Below are 17,568 nucleotides of genomic sequence, written 5' to 3'. Positions count from 1 at the left end.
AAATAAATAAATAAATAAATAAATAAATAAATAAAACAGAAAACAGGCGTTTATGGACATGAGTAGAACAAAAGTAATTTTGAGCTTCAAGGGTTTTTGTTTGTTTGTTTGTTTTAATCAACTTAAGACTAAACCCAAGCTCAGTTTTCATTCACTAAGTAAATGGTTGATTGAATGATTAGTAGTATCTTTTGTTTGTGAGTGGAGCATTGTAAGCTCTTAGCCAAGTGTCTTATCTTTTAACAATTGAGAAGAATCTGAAGGAACTCTTACCATAAGGATGCAGAGAATTATTTTCATAAGGTTTAACACTTATTTCCTAAAATGCTACAAAAATCCAATGTGCTCCTTCAACAACCAGGTCGCTTTTTATATATAAAAATCTTTACTTAATATGTCAATTATTTTAAAATATTTTAGGAGAAAAATGATAAATTTATATAGTGTTAGGATTTCAAAAGAATTAAAGATTATTACTTAGGTAAAGGGAATGAATGGTAGTAATCTACATGGTTAGATTTACTAGGATTTGAAATCTAGATTGAATTTTTAGATTGACTGCTTATTGTGAATCCAGAGAAAATTACTTATTTCTTTATTAATTTATGAAAGAAAGATCACATGTGTCTTACAAGGTTGTGGTATAAACTGAATAATACGAGTATGTGAAAATGTCTAACATAGTAATTATTCAACAAATAATTGCTGATGTGGAATTATTAAATTTCCTATTCATTCAGTGGTAAATACGATACAAATTATTACTATTTTTATAGTTGTTATTTATTGAACACCTATTACCTACCAAACATTTCTGCCTTTTAGAAGTTCATAATCTATGAGCAATTACAGATATATTAAAAAAATAAATAACCATAACTCAATGTGTTTAGTGCTGCAATCCAGGAAGAGAATTAAGCATGTAAAATGGCAGGAATGTGGGTGTATACATGGCAGGTTTGGGGAAATGTAATAAATTCATTGTAACTAGAACAGAACCTAGATACATGAAAAAGAATGGTGGAAAGAGAATGATAGGATTAGGCTATGAAAATCTTTGAATTTTATGGTCAATATTTGAGATTTAATCCTGTAGGTACTAGGAAATATTCAATGCTATAAATTTGTTTTGTATCTAATAAGATGAATTCTGGGAAGGGATCTGTTATTTACTTCAGAATATACCAAACAGCCATCATCACAGGACCTTTGTCTTATATGTAAAAATAAATAACTCATCTGGAACATATATATGAAATCTCATTTGTTTAAGCTTGATGTTATGAGACAAGGAGTGAAACAAAATGTCCAAAGTTTAAAGTCTATAATGTTTTGGCTATAATTTTACCCAAGGTCGCATTCCTGACTTCAAATTATAATACATGCTAGCTAAATTTTCCCTAGATGTTCCAAAATTCAGTAGCGACTTTGTGACTCTAATTAGTGTATACCTCCTTCATTCAAATTATTAAAAATAAAAAAGATAATAATGGTATTCTTTGAACAGTTTATAAAATGTCTAAGCAAGATCAGAATCATCTGTATTTTAGGAAAACTTTGTTTTATTAATTTGCCCATATTATTTACTACCTAATGAAGCATTGCACTTAGGGTATTTATTTAAACAGATTTCTATATGAAGAGAAGATATTTGGAAATATTTAATTGAAAATTAAATTTTTTGCCAGACATTTAAGGAACTCTATTGTAAGTAGTATTTTGTTGAAGAATCACTGTAGCAATCATAAAAGGTTAGAGACTCTTGTTTTTTAAAGCCTGCAGCTTTTTAGATATTTACCAGCTGTGTACAATGTAGGCTGTCCCACATTGCTCTGCCAGTGGACCTGAACTCAGGAGGGGGGTTCTTTCCAGGTTGAGAGGGTAATTGAATCGCCAGACTCAATGAGCCTTACGCCTCTTTGAGAAAAGGATGTCACTTGTGTTGTATTGTGTTAGGTTTCTGTGATTCAGTGGAGTTTAGGCCAATACTTCCATTCTTTATTTTCTTACAAACTGGATTACAGCTATAGTTTCCAAAGGTACACTCAATTCTTTTGTAACTCCTCAGTCAGTTTTTCTCTGTTTCGTTCATGCAGGCTGTTGTTTGCAATTGTAACTCTCAATTGGAAGTACACGTTTCAGATTCATCAAACTGTGAATACTGGCTTATATTTCTTGATAGTTTTCCTTTGGGAAAAAATAGTACTTTATATTAGAATGCATGAGGTCAATCTATAAATGTAGTTAAAAATAAGGACTGTTTTAAAAAAATGTTCCTTTGTTTGCTTTATTTTAAACAATAGAGATATTTTCTCTTCAAAATTTTACATTAAATTGTAACACATTGATTTTTCCACTGATTGGCATATTTTATAGAATTTGTGTGCTCAGATTTGTGTGGCTTTGGTATCTAGATAAATAAATTTAATAATACACAGAGAAAAGCTGAGTGAATGACTCAATGTAAAATAAAAGGCTCTTTATCATAGATCCCTGTTGAAAGTAACAAGTCAAAGGAGTAACAAGAAGTCAGAGGATCAACAAGATTTAAGCAGCAGAATTTATTGAGAAATACTATTGACAACAATATTTTTATTTTTAAAAACTGTCAATATATGTGTATATGTGTATACATACATACGCGCACACACACACACACACATATACACATGATGCACATTACAAAGTAGAAGTATAATAAATAGCTTTAGTCCGTCCTCCTTTTGGGTTTGTTTTTCAAATTCAATGGCTAAATTCAATACCCTTATCCAATAAAACGTTGATAATTCCCAGAATAATTTTCTCAAAGCATCATAGCTCTAATTATCACTTCCTTTTTCAAAAACCTTAAGTAGCTCCCCAGTACCTAGAAACTATTGTCCAAATACATATCTATTATGTAAGCCTATGGGGCTTTCTCCCATTATTATGATAGGAGTAAGTAGATGAAAAAAATATATTAGGAAATCCACCCAGTATTTTGAAAATATACATGAATATTTTATATATATATTTTAAAAAATAATGATAAGATGTCAGGTTTTCTTCAGTACACAAGTCTAGTTTCCTAACTTTTTTGCAAGATAGTAATTATGAGCACCTGTATCCATTTCAAGCAGACTGACAGAAACTTACCTACCTGTATAAGATGGTGCTCAAGTGAAAACAACTTTTAAAAACTCTCTCTGTTATGCTCCCAGAGAGTAAACAAGCCATCATCATACACTGAATATGCTATTTTGTTTAAATAAATACTTCTGAAGTCATGTATCAATTTCCTTTATAGTTTAGATACCAATTTTTGAGTAATGTGAAAGAAAATGTATTTTTTTTCTAGGACTGAATATATTCTAAATTTTACAACAGCTGTATATTATGGGTCTGTGTCACGTGGGGTCTTAACCTGAGTGGTCTTGTGGCATAGAGTAAGGTACAGTAATACTAATGAGCTCCTCCATATCGCAGAAGATAATGTTTTCTGTATATTAATTCTATCCTTATAAAACTTGATAGATAGTATTGTTAATTCTTTATTAATCAATATTGGATTAGTTTTGTTCACATTTTTGCCAGTTTTCTTTATTCCTTTTTTTCTTTTCATCTTTTCTTTTTTTTGGTTGGAATTTCCATGGGAAAGCAGCTTACTTTTGGTTGAAATGCATACTTAAAATTTTTATTTAGTAAGAGTTTGTTATTGGCAAGCTCCTGTAGTTTTTGTTTCTGATTCTGTTTTTACATTTATTCACTTTTGAAAAATACCTGCACTAGGTGTAGAATTCAGGCCTGGCAGTTATTATTATTATATATTTCACCTCTTGAAAGATACTATTTCAGTGTCATTTTGCATGGTTTGATGCTATTGGAAAAAATCAACAGAAGCCTAATTGTTGATCATTTTAGAATAATATGTCTTTGGAGGGGTGCTGTTTTGAAGATCTTTTCAGCTTTAGTGTTCAACAATTTTATAATGATATATTTAAGTCTGGAGTTATTTTTGTTTATCCTGCTTGGTTTTCATTGGAATTCTTCACTCTGTGGATTGATGTCTTTCACCATTTTAAGGAATTTCTCATTGTCTCTCTTCTCTCTTTTTTGGAACTGTCTCTCTCTCTCTCTCTCTCTCTCTCTCTCTCTCTCTCTATATATATATATATATATATATATATATATATATATATATATATAGCCAAAAAAATGTATACACATTTTAATAAAGGAAAAAAACTATGTTAATTGTAATATTCAATATATACTGATGACAAAAGATGAATACAAGTCATGTTTGACTTCTGCAATTACAAGAGGTGTTCAAAGTGGTTACCATCAGTATCCAGACACTTCTGATTATGGCAAACTACTGAGTGAGCAACGTTGACCGAAGTGTCCACTTGTATACATTTTTTTTTGGCACTCTAGGTGTATACGAGATCTGACAATTACATTCATGAACTTTTGCAATGATGTTGCTAAACTTTTTTGATATCAGAGGGATTATTCATTATGAATTTGTACCAACTGGACAAACAGTTAACCAAGTTTACTATTTGGAAATGCTGAAAAGACTGTGGAAAAGTTAGATGACCTGAACTTTTTGCCAACAATTCATCACAACAATGCACCAGCTCACCCGGCACTGTCTGTGAGGGAATTTTTAGCCAGGAAATAAATAACTTTATTGGAACACCCTCCCTACTCACCTGATCTGGCCACCAGTGACTTCTTTCTTTACCAGAAGATAAAGGAAATATTGAAAGGAAGACATTTTGATGACATTCAGGTCATCAAGGGTAATACAACGACAGTTCTGAAGGCCATTCCAGAAAAAGAGTTCCAAAATTGCTTTGAAGTGTGGACTAGGCTCTGGTGTGTACCTAGCTTCGCAAGGGGAGTGCTTTGAAGGTAACCATAGTGATATTCAGCAATGAGTTAGCACTTTTTCTAGGATGAGTTCTGGAATTGTCAGACCTCGTATGTATGTGTATGTGTATGTGTATAGATATATAAATTTAAAACACTGGTAGCGTTTAATTCATTTTTCAAGCCTATCTATAACTTCTTCCCTCTGCCAACAGGGTGACGTTTATTGTGAAACCTGGCGGGGAGAGGATAGGATGGGCAGGCCAGGGCTTAGAGAGGCGTGCTTGCAGGCAATGGGAGTCCTACTCGGAGGCTTCTGATCTGTCCTTGACATCGTGCTCTCTGTGGTCTTGCTGATCTTACTGGGGTCCTTGCTGTCACCACCGCTGTCCTTGACAGCCAGACCCTTCTCCTCACAACACGCCTCTCCTGAGCTTGGCAGTGACTTGCCCTTGCTCTCCAACTTATTCTCCATGGAGCCCACCATGTGCCTGCCGTTCTCCTTCAGCTCCAGGTGCCACCTCCACTCCTCCTCCATCTGGGTGAGATCCCGCTGTGTATGCACCTTTCCCATCTGCATAGTGTTTGGGCTTCACTTCGCTGATCTGAATGAAAGTTGTGGGTGTTGAAATAGAGGTGCAGGGTGACCCAGTTACACATCCTGTTATACAGGGAGATGTATTTAGCATTGATGTTCTCAATCATGGCAGCGAGGCCTGGTTGCTCAGCTTCAGAACCGGGCCGAGGTGGGGGTGGGAAGGCTTCACAGCCAGTGAGGTGGTAGGTCCATGGGGCGCGTCATCTGGATCCTCTTCCGTTATGGCCAGGACATACTCCACAATCCCCCCATTCTCGTTCTCAGCAGTGTAAGAGAGCTGGGCCAGGGGAGGCTGTAGTAGAAGTAGTGTTTCATCCGGTAGTTTTCAGGCAGCCATAGCAGGTTGGGCTGCTGTTTGCCCATCAGGTCCTCAGGCCTCACGTTGCAGATGCTCATAACCGCATCTGGGCTCCCAGCTCCCAGCCGCCGTGAATGTGCTGCTAAGTCACTGGGTGGCCGGGCGTCAGCCATGGCGGGCAGGGGTTGGGAGGAGGTGGGGGGGGGGCATCATTTCTTAAAATATAAATACTTATTTTTGTACTCTGAGAGTTCCATGATCCATAGTTTCTATGAGTCTGATTATACTGTCTGTGATTTCTACTGGCCACTCACTCAGAGTACTGTTTCCTTGTATATTTATTTATTTATTTTACCTTAGCTGCTTATGTTTTAGCTGTATTTGAAGTTCTGTGAGGATTGAGATGAATACATGATTGTTTAAGGGATTTACATTTGCTTTCTCAGAGGAACTGAAAATGTAAGCCTGTGTTCACCTGGTTTGGCAAATGCCTTTAAGGTGATTCCATTTATTTCTCTGGCTTAGTGCCTTGTCATTTTCAGACCCTGGACATGGCAGCTAGCTCATAGATGCATTCGTGATGACTTCTAAAAAAAGCGTTTTACCTATAATTTTAACTTTTAAAATTAGAAGAGTAACAGCAGATAACTATGTGCTCAATACCTGTGGAAAAGTGCGATACATATTTAAGATCTAATAGATAGTCTAGATTGCTTGGGACACAAATTTTTATTGGTAAATACTGGAATAGTAATTGGCAAGGTGTATGGAAGAAGGAAACTTGAAAAATAAGAAAATAAAGATTTGCCACATCAGCTACTGAAACTCACTATAAAACTACTATAATCAAAACAATATGATATTGGTACAAGAATACACATTTCTGGAACAGATGAAAGTCTGTAAATAGAACCAATTAAATATCAGACCATAACTTATAATGAAGAGGACATTTCAATTCAGTGAAAAATCATGGATTCTTTGAAAAGTGGTTCTGGTATAATTTTTACTTTTAGAACATTTCATCTGGCCATCTAACATAAATTTTAGGTGGACTAAACTTTTAAGTGTAAAAAGAAACATTTAAGGATAATTTTGAAGCTAAAAACTACATGAGGGCAAATTTTATTATGTGCATTGCATTTTAAAATAAAACTAACCAAGCTTGAAACCAAGTGAAAAAATTTTGCCATGTATATTTTAGGCTAAGTGCTAACTTCTCTGTTTATCAGGGTTCCTGAAAATTTAAATAAGATTAAATAAGTAATAACCCAACATACTATATGCATGGGCAAAGGTTATAAACATTATAGAAGAGGTAATACAAATAATAACAATATTGGAGATGTCCTAATTCCATATTATTCAGAAATATGTAAATCAAAGGATGGGGCATCAATTTTCTCTCATACGATTATTGAAATTGAAAGGTTCAGTAATCTCCTATCTTGTTCAGTAAGAAGAAAACAAGACGTCTTATACAGTGAAAATATATTTGACTATTACAAATATGTATACTGTTGTGCCATCCGTGTATTATTTTTTTCTTCCTGGAGAAATAAAAGTGCCACCATGTAATAGCATATGAACAATACTAGTTGTAATGATTGTAGGATTGTTTAAAGTAATGAAAAACTTGAGGCAACTATAGTGCCCATCATTAGGAAATTTGCTAAAATGTTATACTACATATTATGGAATATTATGAGGCTATTGTTTAATTAAAAATGCATTATTTATTGATCTACAAGTGTATCCCTATTAAGTGAAAAAAAGTAAGTTGGATGTTAATATGAATAGCATGACACTGTCTTTAGAAAAATTCATATATATACATATATGTATATATATTTAGGTGATATATGTATATATATATATATATGTGTGTATATATATGTATATAAGCTAAATATGTCGTAGAAGGATATAATTTAAACTTTAGTTTCCTTAGTTGATTGAGATTGAGGGAAGGGTGAAGAGAGGTTATTGACATTTTTCTTATAAATCTCCGTATGATTTTACTTCTACAGTTAGCATGTTTATTTTTAATAAAAATAATAATTAACATTCAATAGTAAAATAAAATAAAGCTGAAAGTTTACAGAGTAACATGTGACAAGCCCTAGTCTAAGTTTTTATTTTGGTGTAGAGTGCAAGATTTCTTTTCCTAAATGACTAATAGTTCCAAATCTGTTGGTTAAATAATGTATTTTCCCACTATTCTGGAATGCCACATTTATCACGTATTTAATTTCATATTCATTTGGATCTATTTCCAAACTCTCTATTTGTCCTAGTGATCTATCTATCTTTGACAGGACCATGATGTTTTTATTATTATGCTGTATAATACACCTTATCATTAAGTAAGACCATTCCCCAGATATTGCATTTATTTTCAGAATATCCTAACTTTTCTCACGTGTGATAAAACTAGTTTTATAAAATGAATAAATGTTGTACAAAATAATTATGGAATACTGCGTTCAGACTACAATAAAATACAAATTTAAAAGTATTAATGCAAATGTATGCTCATCTTGCCTCATTCATGTATCAGTTGGTATACCATTTGCCAAATTTTCCAGAACACAACCTTTACTTCTAATATATAACTTCATAGTATTGAATCTGTCAAATGGTAGGATACTAAATTTACTAGTGGTAAAGACAAAGGGCTGGAATATTATTTTCAAAATGTCCCATCTTTAATGTATTGTGCTGAAAAAGATTTATGGATGTTATGTTGTTTATTAAATCATTAATGCTTATATAAAATCTATCTCATTTTTGTTTTGTAATACAACCTTTGCAGCTTTAAAAGACTGTAGTTTTACTTTTAACCATAGCCAATACAATATGTGAGAGTAACCGCTTTTTCTCATATTTCCTTTAAAAAATGAGCATTTGCTTCTGAAAAACCTTCTATAACTCAAAGAATTTAGTCATTCATTACAAAATGTAAGCAATATAAAATTTAAAGTAATGTCAGTATAACTAAATGGGAAAAGGTTTTTATTGTACATCTTAAGCCATTTTTATATGAAATAATACCACATTGTTTGTTGTTGTGTGTATGTGCGGATGCATTTAAACATACTTTTGTGAATATTTTTTTAAAATTTAAACTTTTTAAAACAGATCAATGATTAATAGTCTATATATGTATATGTAAATTAACTGGAATTACAACTTTTTTCTTTAGTATAATCAAGACAAAGAAAACCTGTATAAACACATAAAATACTAGTTAGAATATGTTAGTATTAATAAAAGTCAATGTAACAGCATCTAGACAAATGAAATTTTAATCTAACTAGCCATGTCATTGTATAAAAAGGAAACTTGAAACCCAGCAAGGCTAAGTTATTTATTCCAGGTTACACAATACTTGATAATGTAACTGAATATTCCTGAATTCTTGCCCAGTGTGCTTTTGTCTGCATCACACTACACCAAATATATGAATAACATATGTATATTCTGCGTCATTATTAAAATATAAAGTGATAAATAAGTAATGCATTTGCTATTATGACAGAGTTTTATAAGTACTATTAACATTTTGAATAGCACAATAGACTATCTTGAAGAAATTGCAGTTTAGTGTTTGAACACTACTTTCATAAATTTAAGAATTTTAAGTAAATTATTATAATCAAAAACATTTATAATTTTGAAAGTCATAATGGGTTTAAATTAGTGTACGTGGAATGGAAGTTTTTCTGATAAAGCTATTTGTATCCACTGTACAAATAGTGGCTGACAGCTGGTTATCAGCCATAATATAATAACACACTATGGTAGATACCACAACACCCTGTCAATTAAAAAAATTTCTCATTCTTGTCAGTGAAGAGCAAACTCTCACAAAATAACTTTATTTTATTTGAATAGAAGAAAATAGGAGTGTTCAATTAGAGTCTAGCTCTACTAGCATAAATAATGAAATTCTGTCCTTGTTAAGTAATTGTCTTACACCTAAGATGTTCAACAATGGTCACTGAGTTTGTTTTAAATTTTGTTTGGGCTAAGATTATTTGGGGTGAGATTTTTGGAGCTCTTTCTCACTTTCAATTTGTAATTTTGCTATTACATCTATTTGTTATTAAGAATATCAATTCATTTTTAAAACTTGGCTAACAATTTCACTGAGCTGAATATTTTTGCCTTTTTAATAACAAATGATTTTTTAAAAACAACAAAAACCTGCAGAGTTTATTTCTGTGTTGCCAAACATTAGTATATTTTAAATTAAATCAGAGATGGAATAGTTATCAATTATTTGCTGAGGAGACAGTAACATGTGTGATATTGCTTTGTTTTCAGTATAACATCTTTCAGAAGAGGGAGATATATGAGTGCAATAGTAAACCCAGACACTAAATTTCTACTTCAAGCTCCTAGAAACCAAATTCCCTTTTAGTATATAGTATGTGTATATTTCTGTCTGTTCAAGTAAAAATAATCATTTTTGATCCATAATTATGGTTACCTTTAACAAAATATATAATTCAGTTGGGTTGTTACGAAAAATGATCTCAATTAGAAATAACATTTATGAAATAAAATTAGAGACAAATCTTTTAGCATTTTTTATGTGGCATATCATGGGATATTCTATCAGTATTAATCTTACTTCAGTTTCAGTCATTTCAGAAATTAATACATTTTCATTTGCTTGCAAGCTATGTAATATTTATAAGCGATACTTGTAGAGTTCTACTTTTGCCTTTTTCCCCTTAGCTTTATTTAATGATATTAACTCTAACATGTCTTTTTTATATTTGCATTGAAGTTTAGATGTAGAAAGGCATCTGTCTCCTTGAAAATAATTATATTATGAATTATTGTATATTATTATACATGAACTCTAGCATACACTGAATAAAATCATGCATCTTATTGTTTATCTCCAAATATAATAACCCAGTAGAAATGAAAAAAAAATCATACCTCTGTAAATTTCTTACAAAATTTATTGCACATTTTATTATTTGCTCTGGATAAAGTGAGCATTTTCATTTTCACTGCAGATATTCACGTTTACTTTAAAATGGTCATTCAAAAATTGTCAAGCACATTATTCTTTTTGAATTTTATAGAAATGTTTATTTTTGATAGTAAAAGATAAATGTAACCAAGTGAATTTCTAGTATATTTTACTAACTGCTTACAGGCAAGGAGAATAGATTAGATATGATCTCGGACCTCAAAAAAATAATAGACACGTGTCAGAAAAATATTCAATTATTGTAAATATACATTAACAGATATGATGATCAAAAGGATCTAATATAAAGAAAATATTCTGGTATTGTGCTTCTAGTTGGAAAATGGCTGAAATATTGAGAAAGCTTTTTAAAGAAAACCTTTGAACAATGATATAAGATATGTAAAGGATGGTTTTTGGTACAGACAAAAATGCTTTTCTGTTTAGCTGGAACAATCTACAGGCAACGATACTCATTCTTCATGCGTATACCAAAAGGCCTCTCATATAACAGATAGTTAATAAATACTTGACGGTTAATGAATTGAATACATGTGCATGTGTACACTATGTTATTATCTTAACTAACTCATGAGGAAAATGGTAAGTTCTCAAGTTAATCAAATACAGAAAGGTAGCTAGGGTGCAGAAAATAGGAGAAGTATAATTTCTATAAGATATGTAAAGAATTATGCCTCTATTTACATGCCTCCATGCCATTTTTTTATGGCTTAGTAGAGTGAAGATAGTTTTTCTTTCTATATATATTTTTTGCTTTTCTTATTCTATCTACTTCCCAACATAGTTTTCTTTAATAAACATTAAAATTTTAAACTTTTAGAATTAACATTTTAAGAAAATCTTTTTAGGGGAGAAAGCCCAGGGAGATGGCATGGGGACTTAATCTAACAAATTTATTCTATACTACATAATATACTAGGCATCTTATCTGTGTCGAGTTTAAAAAAAATCTTAATATAAATATAACTAATGAAGAAGGAATTTTGATCTGTGTTTCTCAAGTGACAAAACAGAAGCTAAGAGCTATTACATTTTCCCCCAATCATATGGTATAAGCAGGCTTCACATCCAGGACTGTACTGCTCTGAAGTCCGTCCATGCACACGTGTGTGTGCGTGCACGCGCATGTGTACCAATGTGTGTTTTTCAGTTTAGTGTCTCAAGGTCACATAAAATTTTATAAGAATGGCTATTTATTTCCTTGCACGTTAAGTTTAAGTAAGACTAAAGTAAATTCATAGTTCTAAAGGTCTACTCATATAACTTTTCTAAAATGTAGTATTTCTGAGATATGAAGAGAGGATTTTTCTTACTAAAACTAGCCAAACCTATTCTTGTGTCTCCATTTCTCCTTACAAGAATGTGAGTACTGTAACGGCAGACATTTTTGTGTGTTCTCTTCATGATTTATCCTCACTCTCCTTTGCCAAAGGTATGAAGATCCATAGGTTGTCTATTGAGGAATGGTGACAGCCTGACAGAGTGTTCCTTGTGTTGTTATTTTCCATATGTGTTACATTGAGACATTTTGTATTCAATGAATGTACATCAGTACACTCACCATTATTTAGCTCCATCCAGAAATATAAGTAATGTTAATTCACCCTTGTCATTCATGCAAACTTTTCTGAATTTTAGCCCAAGTATTTTTTTTTTTAAATGCAACAGATTGGAGTTTATCTTGGAAGGGTGCTTCCATCTGTGAAAACTGTCATTGGAAAAAGGAAGAACACTTTAAAATAAATCCACCAGCTGTATTGATAATGTTGCAGTGCTATGAAGGCCTGGATATGATAGAACTATTTGTGAAATTAGTTATACCATATGAGAGAATATAGCTGGCTTGTGGGTTTTTCATGTTTCTTTGTAATTAATGACTTTAAAAACCATTAAAGTGTAGAGGTATGGCACTAATGCGGTCTCAAGCTATAACTTTAAAATAAAAAGCGAAGAATAAAAGTTAAGGTTATTTTAAAGTTAACTTGCATAAATGGTACATGTTATACCTTAGAACTTGTTTTATAAACCCCAAAGAGTAATAGAAAATTCAACACCTATAAATAATGGGTAAGTTGATGGGCTGGAGAACATCCAATGCGTAGTCTTTTGTGTTGATATAAATACAACAAACATATCAAACATCATTTTTGTCTTTTAGATTTTGTTCAAAGAAGAGGTAAAAGACTTCATGCTTTATACATAAATCTATGCACAGAAGATCAAATATTTATATTTGATTCCTCCTAACATAGCTCTGTACATTTTTCTTCACACAATAGAAGGCTAAAATGCTTGTGACTGATTGAATAACATGAAGAAACCAGTTGAAGTGGTTCTATATTTTCTAGAAGGACACTGCTGGGGTGCCTTTAAAGTGCCCTTCTAAATTTAAATTTTATAGCCTTTCCTTTTAGAAAAGCTTAAGAGCTCACAGAATAGGAGTGAAACCTCTTGTTTAAAAGGAGGACTCAAGAAAAGTTCCCACTTACTATGGAGAGACAAAGTTGATATTGCTCTTGATGTTCAGGATGGGAAGAGTGGAGGTGTTCCCTGTCTAACAAAGTGCTGGCTGTCTCTGGTTCTGAGGACACAGATCCCTGCTCAGCTGAGTTCTCTAGCGTGTCTTCAAAGCTATTTGTGAGAGATGGATTGCAAATGTGACTTCTGAATCGCTGCTTAATGTAGGCTCAACCCATTTTCATGTTTCTGTGTTGTGATACATGCCAGTGCTTTTCTTTTTTTAGGTGTGATCATGTCTGCTCCTTCCATTCCCTATCTTTGTACTCCCTTTCTGAGAATTTCCGCATGATCTATACAATAATCTTTCCAGTTAGTGCCTTAATACTGTCACCTTCTTTTAAAAAGTGGCAATTAAATACTAAACCCTTAGGTTGGTAGTCAAGATTCTCCATAACTAGTTGCAAGCACTTTTTTCAAATATATCTTCTAATCATCATTTCCTAAGTGAGTGAAAGAACTATTGTAGCAAAATTGCCCAATCGTTATGCCAAGACATTTCTGAACTTTCTTGAATATTTACTGATATCAGTCCAGAGTGACTCATATGTCATTCTCTCTCTTCTCTTAGTCCAGAATCATTTTGACAGCCACCCATTTAAAACTGATTTTAAACCTCAGCCTGAAATGACTACTTTCTCTGATACCAAAATATCTTGATGTCAGGAAGCATATATTTACCTTTTAAAAAAATTCCTGTGGTTCTTTTTATTTACAAAGCATTTACTAATTTTTAAAAATTTCATACCCTCCCACAATTTCATTGTAAGGATTACACTTGGAGTTGTAAGAATGTTGAAAAATTACCAGACAGTTTCATCATCAGTGATATGCTGTGATAGATCAGGCCCTAGTAGTTTCACAGCTGTAGCAAACCATGAGTCATGAGTGTAATTTTAAATGTTTTATTTGTTGCACTTTTTAAACATATACCTCTTTCTCTTCTTGTGTCATCATTTTGTGTAATCTTGAAACTCAATTTGGGGTTCATAAAACAATCAATACTCTGTAGAAACATCCCTTGGTGTCTAATTACGTTATATTATTTCTGTGCTTTTTTTTTTTGGGGGGGGGGGCGGTAATATCCTTAAAAGTAATCTGCAATTGACATTTTTTCCCCATTATAGTGTTTTGATATTACAAGGTTGTTTCTCATTATGAAATAGGATTTTTGAGTCAGTGAGTCAGTCAATAAATATTTGTTAATCAAATATGTCAAATGTTCCTGAGAGATCAAATAAGAAGAGGAAAGAATACTGACATGACTTTGAGATTTTTTTCTAGCAGTGATTAACTGCTTAGTTGCTGGTGCTGAGTGAGGGGATCGATGGGCTTAAACAGGAACTAGGGTTGTTTTCTTAGGAATACACCAGTTAATTTTAAGCTATCAGTTGTCTATCATGACTGTTTTTCAGTAAAATTATCCAAAACCAGAAACTGAGGCCAATAAAGTAAGTTTGTATTATTTATTATCATACTAAAACATTTTTAAATACAAGGTGATATCTAAGTGTTATTTAATTTTCTAGGAAAAAGAACCATTGGTTGACTCTCCTATTTAATATTAATTAAAAGTTGAGACTGCCATTTTACATCTAAACTTGTAGATTTGTGTACAGTAGAGATGCAAATTATTTCTGTTCAGTAGAGGAGATAACGCCAAAAGTTATTTTGGAAGTATATGTGAGGAGTTTGTATAAACTGTTATTTAAATATTCTGTAGAATTAACCATTTAAGTCATGTCAGCCTCAAATGCCCTTTGAGTCATTTTTACTCTATTAACGATTCCTTATTTATTGAGTCAAGTAAAATCTTTGGCACGTTCTCCTTCTGTATGTGTAAGGGCGTAGTACTATGTTAACTATTGAAAATTATACTTTGACAGTTTAGTGCTTTATTATTGGTGCCTATTACTGACATTAATGAAGATATAACAAAGACAGTGGAAAATATGACCAAATTTTGGGGAACAAACAGATCTTAATCTCTGGAATGAAGAGAAAAAGACATTTACCTTATAATAACTTTCCACTGTACTCATGGAAAGATCAAAACTAAAGGAACTATGCGAGCAAAAAATCATCTAATGATATATAAAGCATAAGTAAGCTAATGGGCTAGCTACATGCCTTCTTGTTTATATTGAAAAGAGCTATATGCATGTATTTTACATCAAGATATGTAGTAGAGCTGAATAATAATACTGTAACTAGATTTTATAATCTATTAAGTAATGAACAGTATGATTTAATATTACCATATATCTTTGTTCTTTTTTTTTAAATTTATTGGGGTGACAATTGTTAGTAAAATTACCTAGATTTCAGGTGTACAATTCTGTATTACATCATCTATAAATCCCATTGTGTGTTCACCACCCAGAGTCAGTTCTCCTTCCATCACCATATATTTGATCCCCCTTACCCTCTTCTCCCACCCCCTAACCCCCTTACCCTCTGGTAACCACTAAACTATTGTCTGTGTCTATGAGTTTCTGTTTCTCATTTGTTTGTCTTGTTCTTTTGTTGTTTTTGGTTTATATATCACATATCAGTGAAATCACATGGTTCTCTGCTTTTTCTGTCTGACTTATTTCGCTCAGCATTACACTCTCAAGATCCATCCATGTTGTCACAAATGTTCCTATATCATCTTTTCTTACCGCTGAATAGTATTCTTTGTTCTTAAGAAGTCAGAAATATGGTTTTGAATGCCGGCTCTACCACTTTTGCATATACTGTAAGATCTGTTGGCAAATTATTTACCCTTTCTACCTCAGTTACCTTATTTATGAATTTAATTTCATAACACATTCCTCCTATGCATTAAGAAAATATGTATTGAAGAAGCATTCTTATGTATCAGACATGGCTGTTGGTTGCTAAGGAGACACATTGATAAAGCAAATGCAGTTAAAACACCATAAATTGTGTTAAAAACATGCATTAAAATCTATTTTTAAATGTTTTATTCAGTTATAGAATGTCAATTTGATTTTTTAAAGTAGATTACTTAGTATTCTGTTTATAATTTCAATTGTTCATCTATTTTGTTTGCCTTTTCTTTGCCTGAATTTTCATCAATATTATTTTAGTCTGTCTCTGCTAACTTCAATTTCTGGGTCACCTCTGAGTCTGCTTCATTTATTTATTTTTTTTCTCTGTTTATGAGACATTTAATTCTGTCTCCTGCCTAGAAATTTTTGATTGAGTGTTGGGCATCTTATATAAGATGACTGGTGGTAAAGAATAAATAAAAGCCTGGCAAAGTGCCAGGAATGCACTAAAGAGTCAATAAATAGTAAAGGTTATTGCTGTTGTTTATAATCATCAGTATTTTGTAGTTTCTCAGAATTTGTATTTATTATTGAGGTTAATCATGGAAGCAATGCATGTGTTTTCAAAGACCTTCAGAAATATCTTAAACAAAAGCTAAAGGAAAAATAAATGCATTAGTTTTATGTTGTTAAGTACATTCTACCATCTTTTAAAAATGCATTTTAGAATAGTTTTATATTTATAGAAAAATTGTGATAAAAGTAGAAAGAATTCCCATATACATCTGTACACAGTTGCAGCTATTACTAACATCTGACATTAGTATAGCACATTTGCTAAACATTTGTTAATGAAAGATTATTTATATATTGTTAGTAACTAGTTTGATAGTTTCTCCAGATGTCCACAGCTTTTACCCAATACCCTTTTTCTGATCCAGGATTCTGTCCAGACTAACAATTATATTTAGTTGTCATGTCTCTTTAGGATCCTCTTGACTGTTAAAGTGTCTCAAAAGTATCCTTATTTTTGATGTACTTGACAGTTTTGAGGAATACTGGTTAGGTCCAGTTCTTACTTTTGATTAGTGGAGAAAATGCTCCTGATATACTCAACTTATTATTCATTATTTAGTAAATAATGACATAGTTGTATAATTTTTGTACAAGTTGGATTCCAAACACTCTTGATAAAATGGGTGTGATTCTAAGTTGCTCTGTAATAGTCAAATATGCAGAAGGAAATGATGAGAGATGAACTAATCAAGATCTGGTCCAGGAATCCCTATAAAATGAGTTTCATCTGCATCTCTAGTTAGTAGGATGTTATTGAAGGGTGATAACACAGAATTCATAATACATAGTGTCCCTGTACAAGCCCGATGAATGAAGGGAAAGAGGGCCCTGGATGGTTTTAATTTATTTAAATGGAAGAAACCTGAGTACAACTTTTTTTTTTTTTTTAAGTTTTAAGATTTAAATTTTAAGCTTGTTCAAGCAATCTATC

General features: G+C 32.1%; 1 protein-coding gene and 1 pseudogene across 2 annotated transcripts in view; one reads left to right on the top strand and one right to left on the bottom strand.

Moving 5' to 3' along the window:
- DPYD (dihydropyrimidine dehydrogenase) overlaps positions 1 to 17,568 on the top strand; it is a 795,862-nt gene that overhangs the window by 158,911 nt on the left and 619,383 nt on the right. The gene's annotated exons all lie outside the window — the stretch shown is intronic.
- LOC109455461 (N-alpha-acetyltransferase 10) lies at positions 5,160 to 5,851 on the bottom strand (annotated as a pseudogene).

Source organism: Rhinolophus sinicus, linkage group LG14 (genome assembly GCF_036562045.2).
Source record: "Rhinolophus sinicus isolate RSC01 linkage group LG14, ASM3656204v1, whole genome shotgun sequence".
Taxonomy (NCBI): domain Eukaryota; kingdom Metazoa; phylum Chordata; class Mammalia; order Chiroptera; family Rhinolophidae; genus Rhinolophus; species Rhinolophus sinicus.
Note: the sequence above shows the minus strand (reverse complement) of the source record. Positions and strands in the feature narration are given on the sequence as shown.